This window comes from Callithrix jacchus, chromosome 10, assembly GCF_049354715.1.
Source record: "Callithrix jacchus isolate 240 chromosome 10, calJac240_pri, whole genome shotgun sequence".
Taxonomy (NCBI): Eukaryota; Metazoa; Chordata; class Mammalia; order Primates; family Cebidae; genus Callithrix; species Callithrix jacchus.
Window position 1 is genome coordinate 128088082 of NC_133511.1, and position 20774 is coordinate 128108855.

General features: G+C 50.4%; 1 protein-coding gene across 23 annotated transcripts in view; it reads right to left on the reverse strand.

Moving 5' to 3' along the window:
* Window positions 1-20774, reverse strand: part of SHANK2 (SH3 and multiple ankyrin repeat domains 2) — a 720394-nt gene that overhangs the window by 663362 nt on the left and 36258 nt on the right. For all 23 annotated transcript variants that reach the window (XM_078341738.1, XM_078341739.1, XM_078341735.1 and 20 more), the window contains exon 2: window positions 20267-20366. The gene's annotated coding sequence lies outside the window, so the exon portion shown is untranslated. The remainder of the gene's footprint in view (window positions 1-20266; window positions 20367-20774) is intronic.

A 20774-nucleotide genomic window follows, 5' to 3' on the forward strand; every position in this document is an offset into this window, starting at 1 on the left:
ACCACTTGAGGCCAGGCGTTTGAGACCACCTGGGCAACACAACAAGACCCAGCACTGACAAAAAAAATCAAAGTAAAACCATGAGATGGGCACGGTGGCACGCATCTGCAGTCCCAGCTCCTCGGGAGGACTGCTTGAGGGCAGGAGTTTGAAACCACCCTGGGCAACACAGTGAGACCCTGGTCTCTATGAAAAGTAATAGTGAAAAAAAGATTAGCAGGGCATGGTGGTGCCTGCCTATAGTCCCAGCTCCTCAGGAAGCTGGGGAGTGAGGATCACTGAGCCCAGCAGGTCGAGGGTGCAGTCAGCTATGACTGGGCCACTTCACTCCAGCTTGGGTGACAGAGAGAAGCCCTGCCTAAAAAAAAAAAAAAAAAAAAAAAAAAAAAAGAATTCTGGAAGGAAAGAAAAAAACAGGAATGTCTGGATTCAACCAACAATTTTTTTTTTGAGACAGACTCTCACCCTGTCACCCAGGTTGGGGTGCAGTGGTGCAATCTCGGCTCACTGCAACCTCTGCCTCCCGGGTTCAAGCAATTCTCCAGCCTCAGCCTCCCAAGCAGCTGGGATTATGGGTGCGCACAAACACACCCAGCTAATTTTTTGTATGTTTAGTGGAAACAGGGTTTCACCATGTTGGTCAGGCTGGTCTCGAACTCCTGACCTCAGGTGATCTGCCGGCCTCAGCCTCCCAAAGTGCTGGGATTACAGGCATGAGCCACGGCGCCTGGCCCACTTTAAATTTTATTTCCAACAGTCTCAGATAGGCCAAGCTTCCTACATTAGGGCTGTTGGCTTGTTTTCAGGACTTTGCTGAGATGCAGATAAAGTTTAACCAGGAAGCAAAAACAAATACGCAGACAAGGACAGCACCGGTGCCAGGGCCAGCTGCCCGTGCGACCCGCCTCTCTCCCTCAGCCGGATCTTCCGGTCCTCATTTCCAGAATCTGAACGGCTCTAACTAGACCGTCGCTGGAGGCTGACCCTGCACCAGGCCTCTCTGGAAGGTGGCACGCGTGGGGTCACTCTTGCCTCTCCAGGCTGGAGAGCGAAATGCAGGTGAAGAATTCCTCTGTGTTCCTGCCTGCTTCTGAGGCAGGCTTCCCTACATTTCAATGAATTCCACTGAAAAAAAGATTGGCGTCCGAGGGTTACACTGGGTTTGGCAGTCTGAAGGCTCCCAAGAAAAGCTTTTAAGGGTTTTAAGACACCTAAAAACCACACATGAAGGAGTCCACAGTTGCCCTGAACATGCAACTATTTCAGCATCACTATTTAAACCCGGGGGGGGGGGGGGCGGCACAGAAAGCCATGCAGTGGTATTCCCAGGGGCCCCACTGTGTGCCTGGTGTGGCAGGAGGATGCCCTGGAGGGGCAAGAGCTTGAAGTGGGCATCACCAGGGCAGAGAGAAGCTGTCCTGGAAAGGAGGGCATCCCCGGAAGAAGTGTCGGGGAGATGGGAAAGTGTGGGGTAGAGAGAACAAGGGTTGTGCACCAAAGCTCAGCACATGCAGAAGGCTCTGAGGATGGACTGGGTAAGGCTACAGACCAAGAGGAGAAAGAATTCCAACCCCGTACACCCTAGCCCAACGCTGCTTTCCAAACCTCAGACAGCTCTAGTGGACGTTATGTTGCCAGTACAGGGCTATGCACCCAAGTGTTCTTCCCGAGTCCTAGGCAGGTGCCATAGACATTACAGATGGGTATAAAACAGCCCTGCCTCAATGGAGCTCCCAGGATAGAGTAGATGGCAAATGGGACCAACAGGCAGTCTCCGGGATACAAAACACTGGCTTAGAATCCTGATTCTGATTCCCCTAGGTGAGATCCCTGGTGAGTTACTGAATCTCACATCTCAGTTTCCTCATCTGTCAAAGGCAGGTTGGAGGCTTAACAAGACAGTGTAGGAAGACAGTCGGCACAAAGCTGAGATGGAAGTGCTCAATAAATGGTGTCTAAGGCACACACGCGCATGTGCACACACACGTGCACGTGCGCACACACATGCACACCCTATGGCTTAGAGCAGAGGTTACTAAACTCTGGGAGATCACAGGTCAGGAAAATGAAGAAAAATTTCATGGTCCTGTCGGGATGCCCAGCATTATACACCTCCAGGATAAGGCGTCTGCAGAAGTGAGAAGCACCGTCACCCACTGCTCCTCACCAGTGAGGACACTCGGCCCCACTGTCAGGGAAAGGTCAGGCAGAATAGAGCCCAGTACTCTGAGTGAAACCCACTGTGCTTCAAGCAGAACTCCCTCTCAGGCCCTGGCTCTTCTCATCTCACCACAGATGGAGAGAGTTGGTCAGGAACCAGCCAGGCTGACCCTGGGAGGAGGAGTCTACGCCAGCCCCACCCCCAGACCAGGACAAATGTGGCTGTGGCTGAGGATTTGAGGAAAAGCACGGGGCCTTGCAAGGACTGTCATGATCATTCTCATCAAGAAATCCCCTTTGCGATTTGCAGTGAGCCACTCTTGGTGCAGCTAATCAGACACACCCTCCCACGTCCTGCCTCAAGAAAACCCACATGCAGGGCTGACCCAGGAGGGAGCTTCGGTTCACAGAAGCCCAGCAAAGCATGGTGTGGAGGGAGTCAAGCTTCCCTGTCCTGGGGGACACATGAGTGCTCACCCATGCCTCCTCTCAGAATCGGGAACAGCCACGGTGCCCCCTCCCATCGGCACACACGTGGTCACACACAGACCCAGCTCCTCAATCTTCAATCAGTGAACCGAGAGAGGTGCAAAGCCAGGCAGCTGCCGTCCCTTGTGGCAGAACATGCAGCAGGTAGGAGTCCTGCCTTGGTGTCAGTGTGCTGGGTGCTCCTGCAGGAGGCGCTCCGTGCTGCATGTGTCCCTGGACTACCAAACAGTGTACCTGCGCTGGAGGTGGGGGTCTCCATCTGGCCTCATCAACAGAGCGCCTGCCATGAGAGCTGCCTAGAGAGAGATACTTGGGGGGTCTCTGCCAGACTAGATCCCAGGGGCCTGCCTGGCGCCTGATGGGGGCTTCCTGGGAATAATAATAAACCGCCGAGGATTCCACAGAGGACGAGGGTGTGTGCCTAGGTGTCCACTCTTCACAAGACTCCTCAGATGCTCCAATGAATCCGTGACCCCAAAACGTGAGGAACAGCAGCTTCCCATTATTTGCAAGGGAGCTTCTGAAGGCAGCCTCAGTCCAAGGGGGTCTCCAGGGGCTGCAAAACCATCTCCAGTATTTAGTGGTGCATACCTGGTCTCGGCCCTTGCCACCTGGCCCTTTTCGTTGGAAATACACAGGTATATATTTATATTCGTGTCATGTGCTCCTGTTTATACTCACACCTGTCTCACTTCTTCCCTACCGGCAGACTGTTCTGCACGTGGCAGGAAACCCGCTGCAGCTGGAGAGCGGATCACTCCATCCACCCACTTCCCTCCACGTGGCCTGAGGCTCAGTGGATGCCGAGAGACCCAGGCTTCTGCTGAAGGAACTGGGGACACAGCACCCTCCATCCTAAAAAAAAAAAAACGCTCCGCACCTGGACAGCGACATGCTCCACACCTGGATAGCGCTCTCCCCTGCTCCAGGAATGAGCCCTGCAGCCCCAGAGCTGAAGAGAAAAACATCTCGGGACAGTGAAGAGAGTGTGATGCAGCGTGGGCCCTCCCCTTGTCCTCACAGATTCGGGGACACGCAAAACAGCGTCCAACGCAGACTCAGGAGGGGAGGGCAGGGGTGTATTCCTGCTCAGTCCATCTGCACCGCTGACAGGATCGTTTCATTCAACTGCTCGGGGACCAGGAGTTTCGGGGGGGCTCCCACGGCTGCCACAGTCCTAATTGCTCCCCTTACCAAGTTCACAGTGACTGACAGCTCCCTGAGACACCCACAGGCCACGTGGGCTACTCCACACTCCCTGGCACCAAACCCTGTACTCAGTCCAGCACACTCTGGCCATACTGGTCAATTTCCTTTTAATTTTTTTTTTAAGAAAACATTTTATTGAGATAGAATTCACACACCAATGAATCCACTCATTTAAAGTGTGTAACTCAGTGCTCCCAGCACTTTGGGAGCCCGAGGAGGTGGATCACTTGAGCTCAGAAGTTCAAGACCAGCCTGGGCAACGTGGAGAAACCCCGTCTCTACAAAGACATAAAAATTAGCCAGGCGTGGTAGTGCGCACCTGTAATTCCAGCTACCTGGTGGGGGCGGCCAAGGTGAGAGGATCACTTCAGCTAGGGAGGTCGAAGCTGCAGCCATGTTTGTGCCATTACACTCCAGCCTGGATGACAAAGCAAGATCCTGTCTCAAAAATATAAACTAATTATTTAAATAAAATGTAAAATGTAGCGGGTTTTAGTGAGTTCACAGAGTGGGGTATCTATCACCACAATCCATTTTTGAGTATTTGCAAAAAAAAAAAATAAAAGGAACCTGTGTCCCTTAGCCACCACCCCTCAACCTCCGCATCCTCTCCCTCCGTCTCCCCCCAACCACTAATTCCTTTGTCTCGATACATTGGCTACTCTGAGGCACTTCATCGAATCACATGACGTGTGGTGAGGCAATTTTCTCTCGTTCCTTTTTTCACTTCTCTCTTGAGAACAGCTTTGCGGTTGTCCAGATCTCCTCTGTGGATGACTGTTCAAGTTATATGCTTCAATCCCTTCAGAATATGAGATGGGAACGCACTAGAACCTCCCTGGTTTAGTGTCTGTCTACCTCAAAGCCTATTCGTTACATCCTCAGCTTTCACTGAGACCAAAGGTATTTGAAGCCATTTTGTTTTCGGCAAAACCCCTCCTGCAAACACCATGTCGCATGAAAAAAATATTCTTCCTGGATGAGAACACCAAGAAGAATCTTTCCAGATGATCTGATACCAGACAAAAGAATTCTGTTATCCCATCTTTCCCTTCTTGCCCTGGCTGCCAGGAAGCTCAGAGGTTAAAAACCAGATGTAACTGTACAAATGCTCTATCGTACAGGTGGGTCCTAGAGTCTCTTCATGCTTCAAGTTGAGTTTTACCAGTGTGGCATGCAGCAGTCATTTGGGAAACCAGCTAAAAAGATTCCCACTGCATCTGATGTCCTATTAAAATCTGCAATTTAAATCACATGCCCAAAAATGTTCTCAGATCTGGCTTTAAACTCAAAGTAAAATGTCACAGCCCTTTTCCTAGGACTCAGAAGACATTCTGGGGGAAAGTCGAGTTCCTCCTCTTGCGTCATCTTCGTCCTCACCCAGTGAGCATTCATACACATCACACGCCTGTTTGCAGGCGCTGCAGCGAACACGGCAAACGCGTCCATTCCACGCGAGAGGGCTGCCCTTGCTCTAAGACGATGAGACCATCTTTCGCCGAGATCGAAAGATTTCTATCAATGAGTGGGCTGAACACAATCCTCTTCCCTGGAGGCAGCAACTCCATCCAAGTCCTCAAAGGGTTCCAGCAGTTTCCATGAGTCCACTTCCTCAGCGTCAAACACCAGAGCTTTGCAAAGCTTTAGGATGTTCTCGCCACCAGGAATCCCTGCTCTGGCAGGAGATGTTTCTACCCCCATTTCCCTCACTGGGAAACCAGTTTTAAACAGTGGTGGAGGCACAGGGAGAGGCAAAGGAACCAAAGATACCCACGGTCACTTCTGCAGGGCCCAGGACTGCCGCTGCCTCCCAGGTAGGTCTGGGGGCTCGGGGACTGAGGTTCTTTAGAGAGAGAGCAAAGGTGAAAAGGGAGCAGCTGAGGGGCCAGGCACGGGACAGGGTGGCTCTTAGAACAGAGGCAGATATTGCCCGCACGACCAGCAGCCGGCACAGGTGTGCCTGCGACAGCTGCCCGCTGCTCCGTGTGGACGCCAAGCTGCCGGGGTCCTCTCATCCCTCTATTCTGGAAAAGACAGTTTGCTCCAACCCTTCACTTTCCTAAACAGTGCCAAGTTGAACACCTTTAGGCTCACAGTTTCACTTCACTCTTCGCTCTGGATAGATCCCCAGGGGCAAGGTTTTTGAATTAAGACCTGTTTTGCAGTAAAACAGAGGTTTAAGCACCACACAGAGGAGAGCGCAGACTCTGTCCTCTGTGCCTTGGAATTGCTTTGAATCACTGCACGAGCCACGTGGGGCATTAACCGAAATAGCACTGCAGAACTCTGAGGGTCTCGTTCTGATATCACCCACCCTGGAAACATGACTCCCTGTGGGAAAGGGCCCGGCGGAGGCACCTGAGCACTGGCTGTTCCTTCTACACACGTGCCATTCCCCTCTCCAGCTCCTGCCAGCCTGCTGCCTCCATCCACACAGAGTAACAGCCTTTCTGATAAGCAAACTGGACTAATCATGTCTTTTATTTCCCGTCTTACGACGCTTCGACATGCAGGGGAATGTCACAGACACAGGGAGAGGTGCCCCTTCCAGGGCTGGCTAACTCCCAAAGACAGCGAGTGGCTTCCTTGACGCACAGCTTGCATGCACAAGCCAACCACCTCTTCCTCAATTCCCGTGTACCCAGCCAATACGCACCACCCCTGCCCTGAGGCACCCCAGGGCCGGGTGCCAGGCAACCAAAGGCCTCCCCTACAGCTCCAGGCCCACTGCAATGGTTCACACCGGCCAGGCCTGCACGGCTCACCCAGCCCAGCCCTGCCTCTCTCAGACACCCCCGGAAAGGCTCTGGCCTCAGCTTCCTCCCAGCTCCTGCCTCCTGACCAAACCCTGGCACTTTTAGGGTTCACATCCCCCTCCTCCTGGGAAATGGAAGCCATAAAACCTTTTGGGAAATCTGTCTGTCTTCCCTCAGTCACCTCCATCAATTAACATCCCGCAGTAAAAATGAGACAGACGCAGCAATGAAGTGAGGAACCTCACTGGACCCCCCATCTACAAACCAGGGCTCCCCAGCCCCCAGAGGGACAGCCTCCCTTCTTTTCCACCAACAGCGGAAACACACACAGCCGGGACTTCTTTCTCCTGTAGCCAAAAGACATCGTGATTCAGCCTCATCAGCTTTGCTTGAAAAAACAGCCTTTCCCAACCCCGTATTTCCCAACAAGCGACCTCTGCTCAGCCTGCCGTGTTGGGAGACTCGAATGTGACGATGGGTCTGGTTCAGGATCCCACTGCTAAGCACGGCTGGCCGGAAGCTAACTGGACTGAGGCCAAGGGGCATCACTGTCAGACCTGGGCCCACCCAAGCACCCACCTAAACATTTGTCACGTGCCACCCCGGACTGCCCTGTCCTCTGGGATGGAGTATCACACAGTGGGTCCTGACTGGAGTCACGCTGCAGCTGTCCCCTCGTATAGTTGCTAAGACGGTGAACTGGGGGTCACAAAAGGCCCTTCTAGACCACCAGGTGCTCGATGGGAGGCCAGGGGTAGCCACAGCCTTCGGTTCTGATCTCCAGGCTCTGGGGCCATGGAGCGTCCAGCCTTCCACAGCCCACATGTCCTCCTCTCAACAGGGAGGGAAAACAGAATGGGGCTGCGTGGCGGTTTCCTCCTGGTTCCCACGTCCACAGAGGAGCTGGCTGTGCTGCAGGTGCATGGAGCCCCCTCCGCCGGCCACCCTCCCACAGCCACACACTCATGCTGCCAGGCAGGCACGCCCCGACACGGGATGTCCTTCATCAAAAGCCCCTGTGATAGTGCAGCTGCACACTGTGCCATTGCTGGAAAGAGAACCAGAGGCCCCGGTTCTTGCCCTGGAGCTGCAGCAGGGGCCACACTCTCCCTGAGCCTTGGTGTCCACCAGGGTCCCAACAGGGACAGAGCCAAGGGACCTGTGGCCCTCCAGCCCCTCACCTCCCAAGTCTGTGCTTTTGAGGCCTCCCTGACTTGCCTCGCCCTGTCTGAACACGCCGCTCTGTCATCTCGAGCCTTTGTGTCTCCCATGGCGCCTCCAGCGGCTTCTGCCCTGGTCACCCCTGGCTGTCCATCAGCAGGGCTCAGGTCCTGGAGGCACCAGGGAGCTACAGATGGGGTCTCCCGCCAGGACAGGCCCCCTGAGCGAACGTGAGGTCAGAGCTGAAAAGGAAGCAGGAAGACCTGGTGAGGACGTACCTCCTCTCCCGACCAGCACATGCGGAAGGCCGCAGCCCCCACTGTTCCCTGCAGAGGTGTCCCCACTCAGCCCCCTGCAGCAAGGCGGCTCCCACTCAACGCCCTTCTCGTGTCCTCAGACACACAGTGCAGCCACACCTGCTCAGGAGCTCACACCTCTGCAAACACGATTATTTGGCAAAAGCCAGACATGGCACCCCAGAAGCAGCACCCCCACTCTGTAGCCAGATCGCAACCCCTGCAGGGACAAGGAGTGGAGTCAGGCTTCTGCGGCACCCAGCACCACCCTGGCATGCTGCTGATGCTCAAATCAAATCTTCCCAGCCACAATGAGACAGTGCCCCCCACCCTCCAGGACGAAGATAACCAAAAAGAGAGAGGGGAACGGAAGCAGGTGGGGATGTGGAAGAAGTGGAGCCTTCATCCAACGCTGGAGGAGAGGTCAAACGGTGGGGTCGCTCTGAAAAACAGTGCTCCCTCTCAAAGGGTTGAGCACAGGGCTGCCCCATGGCCCGGCAGCTCCACTCCTAGGAATCCACCCCAGAGAAATGAAACCGCGTCCACCCAAAAGCTTCTACAAGAACGTTCGAAGCAGTATTATTTGTAAATGCCAAAAAGTGGGAACCACCCAAATGTCCAGCATTTGAGAATCATAATATTGGATTAAAAAGATGCTGTATCATATGATGCCATGTTAGCCTTGAAAAGGAATGAATCACTAAACATGGGCAAACCTTAAAACCACGATGCTGACAGAGAGAAGACGGACGCGAGGGTCACATATTACACAATTATCTTTATATGGGAATGTCCCAAATGGACAAATCACAGGGATGACATGGAGATTTGCAGTCCCCAGGGCTGGAGATGATTGACAGAGGGATTCAGGAGCGGGGACTGACTGATGGGCGCAGGGTTTTTCCTTGGGGTGGGGAATATGTACAAACGATGACTTTTCACAAATGTTAATGTTGATTTTGGCGATGACTGCTCCACTCTGAAAACGCAGCCACATGTCGCTGTCGACTTTCAGTCAAGGAGGGAGAGGGACTGTGTATGTGATGGCGGTCCTATAGCATTACAATAGAGCTGAAAACGTTTTATCACCGAGTGAGGTCACAGCCTCTGGGACATCATAGCTCAGTGCGTTCCTCGTGCACCTGTGACAACGGTGCCCTCAACAGACTTCCTGCAGTGCCAGTCAAATGGAGGTCTCGCACATACAACTTTGGAGGTACACAGAACTCGATGAGGATAAGAAAAAACGATGCTACTGGTGTATTCATTTACTACAGCTTTTAGAGGATATGTCTTCTACTTATTAAAAAAGAGAGAGACTGGGCACAGTGGCTCACGCCTATAATTCCAGCACTTTGGGAGGCTGAGGTGGGAGGATGACCTGAGGTCAGGAGTTTGAGACCAGCCTGGTCAATGTGGTGAACTCCCATCTTTACTGAAAATACAACAATTAGGAGGGCATGGTGGTGCCTGCCTCTAAGTCCCAGCTACTCGGGAGGCTGAGGTGGGAGAATTGCTTAAACCTGGGAGACAGAGGTTGCAGTGAGTTCAGATCGTGCTATTTCACTCCAGCCTGGGTGACAACGGTGAAACTCCATCTCAACAGAATAGAACAGAAATAGAGTAAGAATCGAATAGGAGTAAACTGGGGCCAGGTGCAGCGGCTCACACCTGTAATCCCGGCACTTTGGGATATCAGAGCGGGTGGATCACTTGAGGTCAGGAGAGAGACCAGCCTGGCCAACATAGAGAAACCCAGCCTCTGTTAAAAATACAAAAACGATCGGTGGCACGCCTGTAATCCCAGCTACTCAGGAGGCTGAGGCTGAGAATCACGTGATCCCGGGAAGCGGAGGTTACACCAAGCCGAGATCACGCCACATGCCACTGCACTCCAGCCTGGGCAACAGAGCAAGATTTTGTCTCAAAAAAAAAGTAAAGTGTAAAACAGCCTCAGGCAGGTGTTCCAGGAGACGTTGCAGAGGAAGGCAGGGCTATCACAGGAGATGCCAGCTCCACGCACGTTACTGCCCCTGAAGACCCTCCAGCAGGACAGGATTCGGAAGTGAAAGACCAGGATGTTCATGACCTTGATCCTGTGCAGGCCACGGCTAGCGTGTGTGTTTTCATTTTTTTTTTTAATATATTTTATTGTACTTTGGGTTCTGGGGTACATGTGTAAAACAGGATTGTTGCATAGGTACACAAATGGCAATGTAGTGTGCTGCCTCCATTCCCCGTCATCTATATCTGGCATTTCTCCCCATGTTATCCCTTCCCAACCTCCCTACCCTCCACTGTCCTTCCCCTATTCCCCCATAACAGACCCCAGTGTGTGATGCTCCCCTACCTGTGTCCATGTGTTCTCATTGTTCAACACCCACCTGTGAGTGAGAACATGAGGTGTTTGATTTTCTGTTCTTGTGTCAGTTTGCTGAGAATGGTGGCTTCCAGATTTACCCATGTCCCTACAAAGGACACAAACTCATCGTTTTTCACAGCTGCATAGTATTCCATGGTGTATATGTGCCACATTTTCCCTGTTCAGTCTATCATTGATGGGCATTTGGGTTGGTTCCAGGTCTTTGCTATTGTAAACAGTGCCACAATGAACATACGTGTGCACATACCTTTATAACGATTTATAATCCTTTGGATATATACCCAGTAATGGGATTGCTGGGTCAAATGGAATTTCTATTTCTAGGTCCTTGAGGAATTGCCACACTGTCTTCCACAATGGTTGAACTAATTTACACTTCTACCAAGAGTGTAAAAGTGTTCCTATTTCTCCACATCCTCTCCAGCATCTGCTGTCTCCAGATTTCTTAATGATCGCCATTCTAACTGGCATGAGATGGTGTCTCAATGTAGTTTTGATTTGCATTTCTCTGATGACCAGTGATGATGAGCATTTTTTCATATGTTCGTTGGCCTCATAAATGTCTTCTTTTGAAAAGTGTCTGTTCATGTCCTTTGCCCACTTTTGAATGGGTTTGTTTTTTCTTGTAAATCTGTTTTAGTTCTTTGTAGATTCTGGATATCAGCCCTTTGTCAGATGGGTAGATTGCAAACATTTTTTCCCATTCTGTTGGTTGCCGCTTCACTCTAATGATTGTTTCTTTTGCTGTGCAGAAGCTCTGGAGTTTAATTAGATCCCATTTGTCTCTTTTGGTTTTTGTTGCCAATGCTTTTGGTGTTTTAGTCATGAAGTCCTTGCCTATGCCTATGGCCTGAATGGTTTTGCCTAGATTTTCTTCTAGGGTTTTTATGGTGTTAGGTCTTATGTTTAAGTCTTTAATCCATCTGGAGTTAATTTTAGTGTAAGGTGTCAGGAAGGGGTCCAGTTTCTGCTTTCTGCACATGGCTAGCCAGTTTTCCCAACACAATTTATTAAACATGGAGTCCTTTCCTCCCTGCTTGTTTTTGTCAGGTCTGTCAAAGATCAGATGGTTGTACATGTGTTGTGTTGCCTCCGAGGCCTCTGTTCTGTTCCATTGGTCTACCTCTCTGTTTTGGTACCAGTACCACGCTGTTTTGATTACTGTAGCCTTGTAGTATAGTTTGAAGTCAGGTAGCATAATGCCTCCAGCTTTGTTCTTTTTGCTTAGATTTGTCTTGGCTATGTGGGTTCTCTTTTGGTTCCATATGAAGTTTAAAGTTTTTTTCCAGTTCTGTGAAGAGAGTCATAGGTAGCTTGATGGGGACAGCATTGAATCTATAAATTACTTTGGGCAGTATGGCCATTTTCACGATATTGATTCTTCCTAACCATGAACATGGAATGTTTCTCCATCTGTTTGTGTCCTCTCTTATTTCATTGAGCAGTGGTTTGTAGTTCTCCTTGAAGAGGTCCCTTACGTTCCTTGTGAGTTGTATTCCTTGGTATTTTATTCTCTGTGTAGCAATTGTGAATGGCAGTTCGTTCTTGATTTGGCTCTCTTGAAGTCTGTTATTGGTGTATAGGAATGCTTGTATTTCTGCACATTGATTTTCTATCCTGACATTTTGCTAAAATTGCTTACCAGTTTCAGGAGATTTGGGGCTGAGATGATGGGGTCTTCTAGATATACTATCATGTTGTCTGCAAATAGAGACAATTTAACTTCCTCCTTTCCTAATTGAATATCCTTTAATTCTTTTTCTTGCCTGATTGCTCTGGCTAGAACTTCCAAAACTATATTGAATAGAAGTGGTAAGAGGGGGCATCCTTGTCTAGTGTCAGATTTCAAAGGGAATGTTTCCAGTTTTTTCCCATTCAGTATGATATTGGCTGTGGGTTTGTCATTAATAGCTTTTATTATTTTGAGATATGTTCTGTCAGTACCTAGTTTATTGAGGGTTTTTAGCATAAAGGGCTGTTGAATTTTGTGGAAGGCCTTCTCTGCATCAACTGAGATAATCATGTGGTGTTTGTCTTTGGCTCTGTTTATGTGGTGAGTTACGTTTATAGACTTGCATGTGTTGAACCAGCCTTGCATCCCCGGGATGAATCCTACTTGATCGTGATGGATAAGCTTTCTGATGTGCTGTTGCATTCGGTTTGCCAGTATTTTATTGAAGATTTTTGCACCTATGTTCATCATGGATATTGGCCTGAAGTTTTCTTTTTTTTTTTTTTGTTGAGTCTTTGCTGGGTTTTGTCTTAGTTTTTAACAAAAAACATTTAAAAAGTAAAAAGTTATTTAAATAGAACAAAGCTTATGGAATAAGCATATACAGAAAGAAAATTTGTTTGCATAGCTGACAATGTTTTAAGCTACATGTTACTGCAAAAGAGTCCAGAGGGTTTTTTTTAAATAAATTAAAAGTTTATAAAATAAAGAAGTTACAGTAAGCTAAGGCCAATTTATCATCGATGTATAAATGTAGTGTAGCCTAGGTGTCCAGTGTTTACAAAGCCTGCAGCAGTGTCTGGTGACTTCCTAGCCCTTTGCATTCGCTGACCACGACCTCCCTGCCTCACCCTGAGCACACCAGCCCTGCAAGTTCCATCCTTGGTCAGTCCCCTAGGCAGCTGCACCAGTTTTTATGTTTTATGCTGTATTCTTACTGTCCTTTTTCTATGTTTACTAACGTTTAGATACACAAATACTCGCTGATATGATTTGGCTGTGTCCCCACCCAAATTCCATCTTGAACTGTCACTCCCACAATTCCCATATGTGATTGAATTATGGGGCAGGTCTTTCCTGTGCTGTTCTCGTGATAGCAAATGAGTCTCGTGAGATCTGATGGTTTTCCAACAGGCGTCTCCCTGCACAAGCTCTCTCTTTGCCTGCCGCCATCCATTCTTGGGTATGTCTTTATCAGCAGTGTGGAAACAGAAGAATACTGTAACACAACTTACCAGCTGCCTACAGTATCCAGCACGGCAACCTGTCACCCAGGCTTGTAGCCCAGGAGCAGCAGGCTACACCACACAGCCCAGGTCTGTGCCAGTGCACACTACAATGCTCACACAGCGAAGAAATCACCTAACTGCATTTCTCAGAACATATCCCCACCATTAAACAGCACACGACTATCCTAAAAACCACTGAACTGAATTCCCTTTGGGTGGGCGGCATGCAGGGCATGTAAATTACACCTCAATCAAGTTGTTCGTGTGTGTGTGTTTTATTTTTAAACTGAAATAAAACACCTGTGGTGTCCAGGGATGAGCAGAGTGAAGGCAGGTTCTGGAACCTTCCTCGCTACCTTCTCACCAGCCAGCTGTCCCCATCAGCAGAGAGCACCTACGTACCCAACCTCCATCTACTCCAAGGTCCCTTGATGGGAAAGACTCATGTGAAAGGTCAAGAACTCCTGAATCAGACACAAGTTGCAACAGCAGTATAAACAGAGCACTGGGCATAACTCACCGGGAAGGAAGCCCCCTTGCTGTCCTGCCACCCAGCCCAGCCTTGTTCTTCCAGCAGGGCTGGAGACTGTGCCTGAATGCCTCCCTCTTCCACAGCCCCCAGGAGGGAGGAGCCCCAAGCAGCCTTCTCTATGGGGCACCCAGAGAGGGCAGCATCTGTGCACCCCATAGGGGGTCAGCATCCTACACAGACATTGCAGAATTAAGTAACGGAGCTTACCCAAGGCTCCGTGGGCAAGCTTCAGACCCTGAGGATGCCATCACAGGGGTGCCCCACACACCAGTATTTAGAGATGCCAGATGAGGAGTAAGCATTTCTCAGAATCGCATCAGAGAAAAGTGGCTCAGTTCTATGCACTGCAATGTGCCGAGATCACTTAAAACAAGGATCCACTAAGTTTTCCGCAAAAGGCCAGCTGATAACTTCTTTCAGCTCTGCAGAGCATGCAGTCTGGCACAACGACTCAACTCTGCTACACACAACGTGGAAAGAGATGAACACGGCTGGGTGCCAATAAAACTTTATTCACGGAAGGAAACCAGATTGGCAGGAAATACCACAAATTACACAGCTGATCAGGGATTAGCATCTAAAATATATAATGAATTCATACAACCCAACAATTCAAAAATGGGCAAATAACTTGAACAGACATTTTTCTGAAGACAATCAAATAGCCAATAAGCTCCTGAGAAGATCCTCCACATCACTCATCAATAGGAAAATGCAAACCAAAACCACGGTGAGACACCACATCACACCCCCTAGGATGGCTGTTTTCAAAACAGAAAGTAACAGGCTCACACCTGTAATCCCAGCACTGTGGGAGGCTGAGGTAGGCTGATCAGCTGAGGTCAGGAGTTCGAGATCAGCCTGGGCAACATGGTGAAACCCTGTCTCTACTAAAAACAAAAACGAAAATAAATTAGCTGGGCATGGTGGTGGGTGCCTGTAATCTCAGCTACTCAGGAGGCTGAGGCAGGAGAATCACTTGAACCCAGGGGGCAGAAGTTGCAGTGAACTGAGATCACACCACTGTGCTCCAGCTTGGGCAACGGAGTGAGACTCCATCTCAAAAATAATCAAATTAAATTAAATTTAAAATTTAGGGAAAAAAAAAACAGGCAAGATGTGGTGGCTCACACCTGTAATCCTAGCACTTAGGGAAGCTAAGGTGGGTGAATTGCTAAGGTAGGTGAATTGCTTGAGCTGAGGAGTTCAAGACCAGCTCCCTGCCAAGTCTCTGCAAAAAAAAATAAGTATTAGCCAGGCGTGATGGTGCATGCCTGTTGTCCCAACTACTTGGGAGTCTGAGATGAGAGGATTGCTTGGGCCTGAGAGGTCAAGGCTGCGGTGAGCTTTATTGTGCCACTGCACTCCAGCCTGGGTGACAGAGTGAGAACCTGTCTCAAAAGAAACAATATATACGTAAGCATTGAGAAGAAGGTGGAGAAATTGGCTCTTTTGAGCCTTGTTGGGAAGATAAAATCGTGTAAGCACTGTAGAAAACAGTATGGCAGTTTCTCTAAAAATTAAACACAAAAAAAAACACATGAACCAGCAATCCCACTTCTGGGGAGGTATATGCCCAAAAGAACGGATGGATATCTCAAAGAGACGTATCCGTACACCACCGTTCAGAGGAACACTATTCACAACAGCCAAAACGTGAGAGCGACCCAGCACCCAACAGCAGACAGATGCGTAAACAAGGTGTGGACCACCCATGCAAGAAGTACTTCTTAGGCTTCAAAAGAAATGGCATTCCGACACGTGCCACAGTGTGGGTGGCCCTGTGACGCTGTGCTAAGTGGAAGGAGTCAGGCAGAAAAGGACAAATTTCACGTCCACTTCCCATGAGGTTCCCAGCGTGTGCAAATCCACGGAGACAGAAAGCTGAATGGTGGTGTCAGGGGCTGCAGAACAGGAATGGGGAGGGAGGGGTCAGTGGGGACAGAGTTTCAGTTTGGGGAGATTGAAAAGCTCTGGACACGGGTGGTGGTGATGGTTGCACAGCCACATACACCCATACTCAGTGCCACTGAAAGGCAGACTTTGAAAATGGTGAAGATGGCCGGGCGTGGTGGTTCACACCTGCAATCCCGGCGCTTTGGGAGGCCAAGGCAGGTGGATCGCTTGAGGTCAGGAGTTCAAGACCAGAATGACCAACAAGGTGAAACCCCGTCTCTACTAAAAATACAAAAATTAGCCAGGTGCGGTGGTAGGCACCTGTAATCCCAGCTACTCGGAAGGCTGAGGCAGGAGAATTGCTTGAGCCAAGGGGGCGGAGGTTGCAGTAAGCCGAGATTGTGCCACTGTACTCCAGCCTGGGCAACACAGCAAGACTCTATCTTGAAAAAAGGAAAATGATAAAGATGGTAAATTCTGTATTATGTATACTTTACTAAGACTTTAAAAATAAAAACAAAATTTCATTTACAAAAACAAGCAATGGGCAGGACTGGACCCGTGCACCACAGTCTGCCGGCTTCCGGTTGGGCATGAGACAGCGGGTGACCAGCAGGAGACAGTGGCCGGAGCGCGGCTGCAGAGGACAGGGGACTCACCCGAGCCCTGCCCTGGCGAATGCCACTTGATATCCCGTTTCCCCACCCAGGAGGATCCCCTCGAGCACATCCTCTTGGTCATGCCATTAATCACTGGGGGTGCCTGATCACAGCCACGAGCGGAAAACGTCATTTGAGGCAATAACAAAGAGCACTTCAAGAAATATCAAACCCTCCAATTCCTCTAATTTAACATCTTGAACAGTCAAAAGAGAATTTCAACACTGTCAATTAATTCTGTTACTAAGTGGAACCTTTCTGCCACTAATTACACGATACCCTGGCTGCTCACTAAATTACTCCTTGAGGGTAATTTTCCATCTTTTTTCTGAGCAGCAAAGGGAGGTGAGCAGCAGACAAGGCTGGAAACCCAGGATGTGCACAGGTGCTGAGGCGCCGGGAGTCTCTATGCCGCAGCCACGGCGTGGGGGCGTGAGGTGCCCACACACCGATGCTCATGATGAATGGAGGACATCAGGAGAGCCACTGAGGGCAGGGTCCCTTGGTGGCTCCTATTAGGGTGGAACTGGGACACCTAAGGAAGCAAGAGAAGCTGCTGGAGGGAGAAACGTCCAGATAAACCTGGCCGGGTCGGTGACGCTGCCTCACGCTTCCCTGGGCCAGGAGTGGCACCTCCTGGGCCTCCCAGAGCATCGACATCCCCGAGAAGAAAACCCCACCCACCCCACCCGGCACCACCATCCTGCCTCCAGCTGAGGTGACTGATCTTCCCAGGGAGCTCCCCTGTCCCGAGATTGCCAACTGTGCAGGCTGCAAGTGCCCTGGGCAGGCCTGGCACAGTGGCTCATGCCTGTAATCACAACACCTTGGGAGGCCAAGGCAGGTGGATCACCCAAGGTCAGGAGTTCTTACCAGCCTGGGCAACATGGTGAAACCCCATCTCTACTAAAAATACAAAAATTAGCCAGGCGTGGTGGCGTGTGTCTGTAATCCCAGCTACCAGGGAGGCTGAGGCAGGAGGATTGCTTGAACCTGGGAGGTGAAGGTTGCAGTGAGCAGAGATCATGCCACTGCACTCCATCCTGGGCAACAGAGCGAGACTGTCTCAATAAAAAGAAAAAAGAAAAAAAGAAAGATACAGAAAGAAAAAGAAAGTGCCCTGGTTGGAAAAACAAAGCTAAAACAAATTCACTCCCAGCCTTCGTGAGTTGCCCAGACCGGCTTTTCCTTCTCTCCTTCCCTTGAATCGCAGCCTCCAAGGTGGGTGCAGTGGGAAGCAAGCCAACAGCAGCTCCTAAGAGACAGGCTCCCAGGGACAAGCGAAAGCTCAACCCAAACGGCCAAGTATTCTTTTCTCATGATGCTCCCGGAGGAGCTAAGAAGGGAGTTTTGGGGAGACAGGTCCCAGCTGCGAACCAAGGCCCGGCTGGCCGGACACAGGCGCCTTCTGAAGGCAGAAGAGCACGCACACCATGGGCTTCGGCTCTGCCCCAGCCCAAGGAGGCAGAATGAATAAAGAGCAAGTCCCAAGTTCAAGCCCCGAAGAGGCCACAGGCAGCTGACTGCTGACAACACGTTATGGCTCAATCCCAGGCCTGCAGGGACAGGTGCTCCTTCCCGGTGGACAGGGACTAATGTCCTTCCCTCTCTGAGTCTGCTCCTGCTCTAGGATAAAGGGGTGGGCCACCTTCTCCAGCAGAGTCACACGTTCTCATATGCATCCTCGTGACACCGCTCGAGCAGGAACCACGTACTGTGCCAGTGGTTCTGCACAGAGGACAAGTATGCAGCATCCACCAGAGACGAGGGAGACTGGAGGACGCAGACAGCCCTCAGCCATGGCAGCCGGGGAAGGCAGGAGCACCCTCCACGGAGCCACGTCACCATCCCTCCACTCAGGAGGACGCCTGTCCACATCTGGGAGGGAAGTGATGGCAGAGGCCAGAGAGGGAGCTCACAGACTTGGAGGAACACGCAGGTGCAGAGAGGGGCTTGAACACGGGGAGTGAGAGGGTCGGACTGGATTTCAGACAGCATTGGTGAGCGGCAGAGCTGGAGACGGGACGACCAGGCAGGCAAGACTGCCCGACTGTGACAGTGACCAGAACCTGGGTGGTCCTGCCTGGGGCTGTGAGGACATTTTGCTCCTGCCTGCTGTGTTTTCAGGACCCCATGCTGTGCATTCTCATGGAGTCGTGGAGGGTGAAGCACAGATACACGGTCACCTCATAAACAGGCCCAAGGTCAGACTTCCGTGTGCATGGCTGCTGTTACCCTGAACTCAACCAGCCATGCACACATCGGAAATATTTTTTAGTTGCATCTGTATTGAAAATGCACACACTTTTTTCTTGTCATTATTCCCTAAGCAATACAGTATAGCAACCGCTTACATATCATTTACATTGCTCACGTATCATACATGATCTGGAGATGATTTAAAGCATGTGAGGGAATGCACTTAGGTTACATGTAAATACTGTCCCATATGCAAACAGGGCCTTGAGCATCCATGGACTCTGGTATTCGCAGGAGGTCCAGGAACCAATGCCCGCTGGAAACCGAGGGCTGACTGCACGCATTTCCACAGTATTAAGACCTCGTGGTGCACACAATGAGGAAACCATATCTGATACATGTAATGCAAGATGGACTCAGAAACTGCCACGGGGCCTGGACCATACAGGTCTGTCTTTATGGCCCCTGGTATACAAGGCCATGGGGTCCTGTACCAGCAGGAGCCCAGCATGCGGTCAGCCAAGCTGGATTCAGCCACTCAATACCCATGTGACTGACTGTGACCAAGTATCTAACTGCTGAGAGCCTGCGTCCCCACTGAGAATGACGGTGATTCCACTTTCTGCATGGAGTGGGTGGTAGGCAAGGTCGACACCGTTCAGATATTTGGCAGACGGGGCCTGTAAGCACAAGTTACAGGTGAGGTGATACCAGCAAGGCACAGAGGAGGCACTGAAGAAAAGGGCCACCGTGCGCCAGCCACGCTCTGGCCCCCGCAGAACACACGTGCCTGGGCTTCACTGCACCCTTCCCTGCACCTGGACACCACCAGGTGCACCCCCATCCACATGAAAATGATGGAGAGGAGCTGGAAGCACCTGCACCACTCATCTGTCTGCAGCCACCCAGCATGCAGAGGCTGCAGTGAGCCGAGATCATGCCACTGCACTCCAGCCTGGGCAACAAGAGTGAAAAACCAATGCCTAAGAAAAAATATTGAAAACAGGCAGAGAACAGCAATACTTCTATTTCTCATCAGACACTGTGGAGACCAAAACGAAGTGGCACAGTAATTTTCAGGTGATGAAAGAAAAGAACTCTCAATCCATAATTCTATACCAACGAGAACATCCTGTAAGAATGGAGGGAAAATGAAGACAGTCTCAGATGACAGGAAACTAGGGAATCTGTCATTGGCAGACCTATTCTAAAAGAACAGCTAAAGAAACCTTTCTAAATAGAAAAGAAATAGTAAAAGGAGGAGTTTGGAACACCACGAGGGAACGAAGAGTATGATAATCAAAAAGTCTGCTGTGAGCACTCGGTGAGGACAGCTCAGAGCAGTCCTGAAGCCACAGACACAGTCCTTTTCCATAACCCACAAGGTCACATGAGCTGGGCACCAGCGACAATGCCATGCACCCTCTTCCCACCTCAACACGAGCCTGACGACGAGAAACTGAAAGTCCCCTGGCCACAGTGCCCAGGGAAGAGAGGTGGAACACACCCAGACAACTGCCACTGGCTTGCAGGTAACAAGGACAGGGGAAAAAGCTTTAACTCACCAGAGGTGTTGGCAGACTGAGCCCCGCAGACGGCTTCTTACAGCAGGGATGGTCCGTGTTCTAGGTGGCCAAAGCAGGGAGCCTGGACAGATTTCCAGATCTGCAGAAAGACAGTGAGACCAGGGTGTGGTCAGACAGAGATTGCTGAGAGGCACATGTTAAAACTTCACGTAGATTCTGATATTTCTGAGGTAAAATCCAGGGAGCAAACCTCTGCTTCTGGGCAGATGGAGTAGATACTTTTCCCCTATTCCACACAAAACGCAACGAATACTAGGATGCTGTATATAAAATAAACATAACACTTCGCAAGGCAGAGAGAAGGCAGACCAGCCAGGGACATGGCGTGAACTCTGGGTTTTCCTCTTGCCTCATGCCATCCCACATGTCGCACGGAATAAACCAGCAACTCAGAAATGCCAACAGGAGCAGGAAGAATACCACAAGAAAAGCCTGTTCTCTTTATTCGAAGGACTAGGAAAGTGGCAGCTAACAGGGCAACACATGT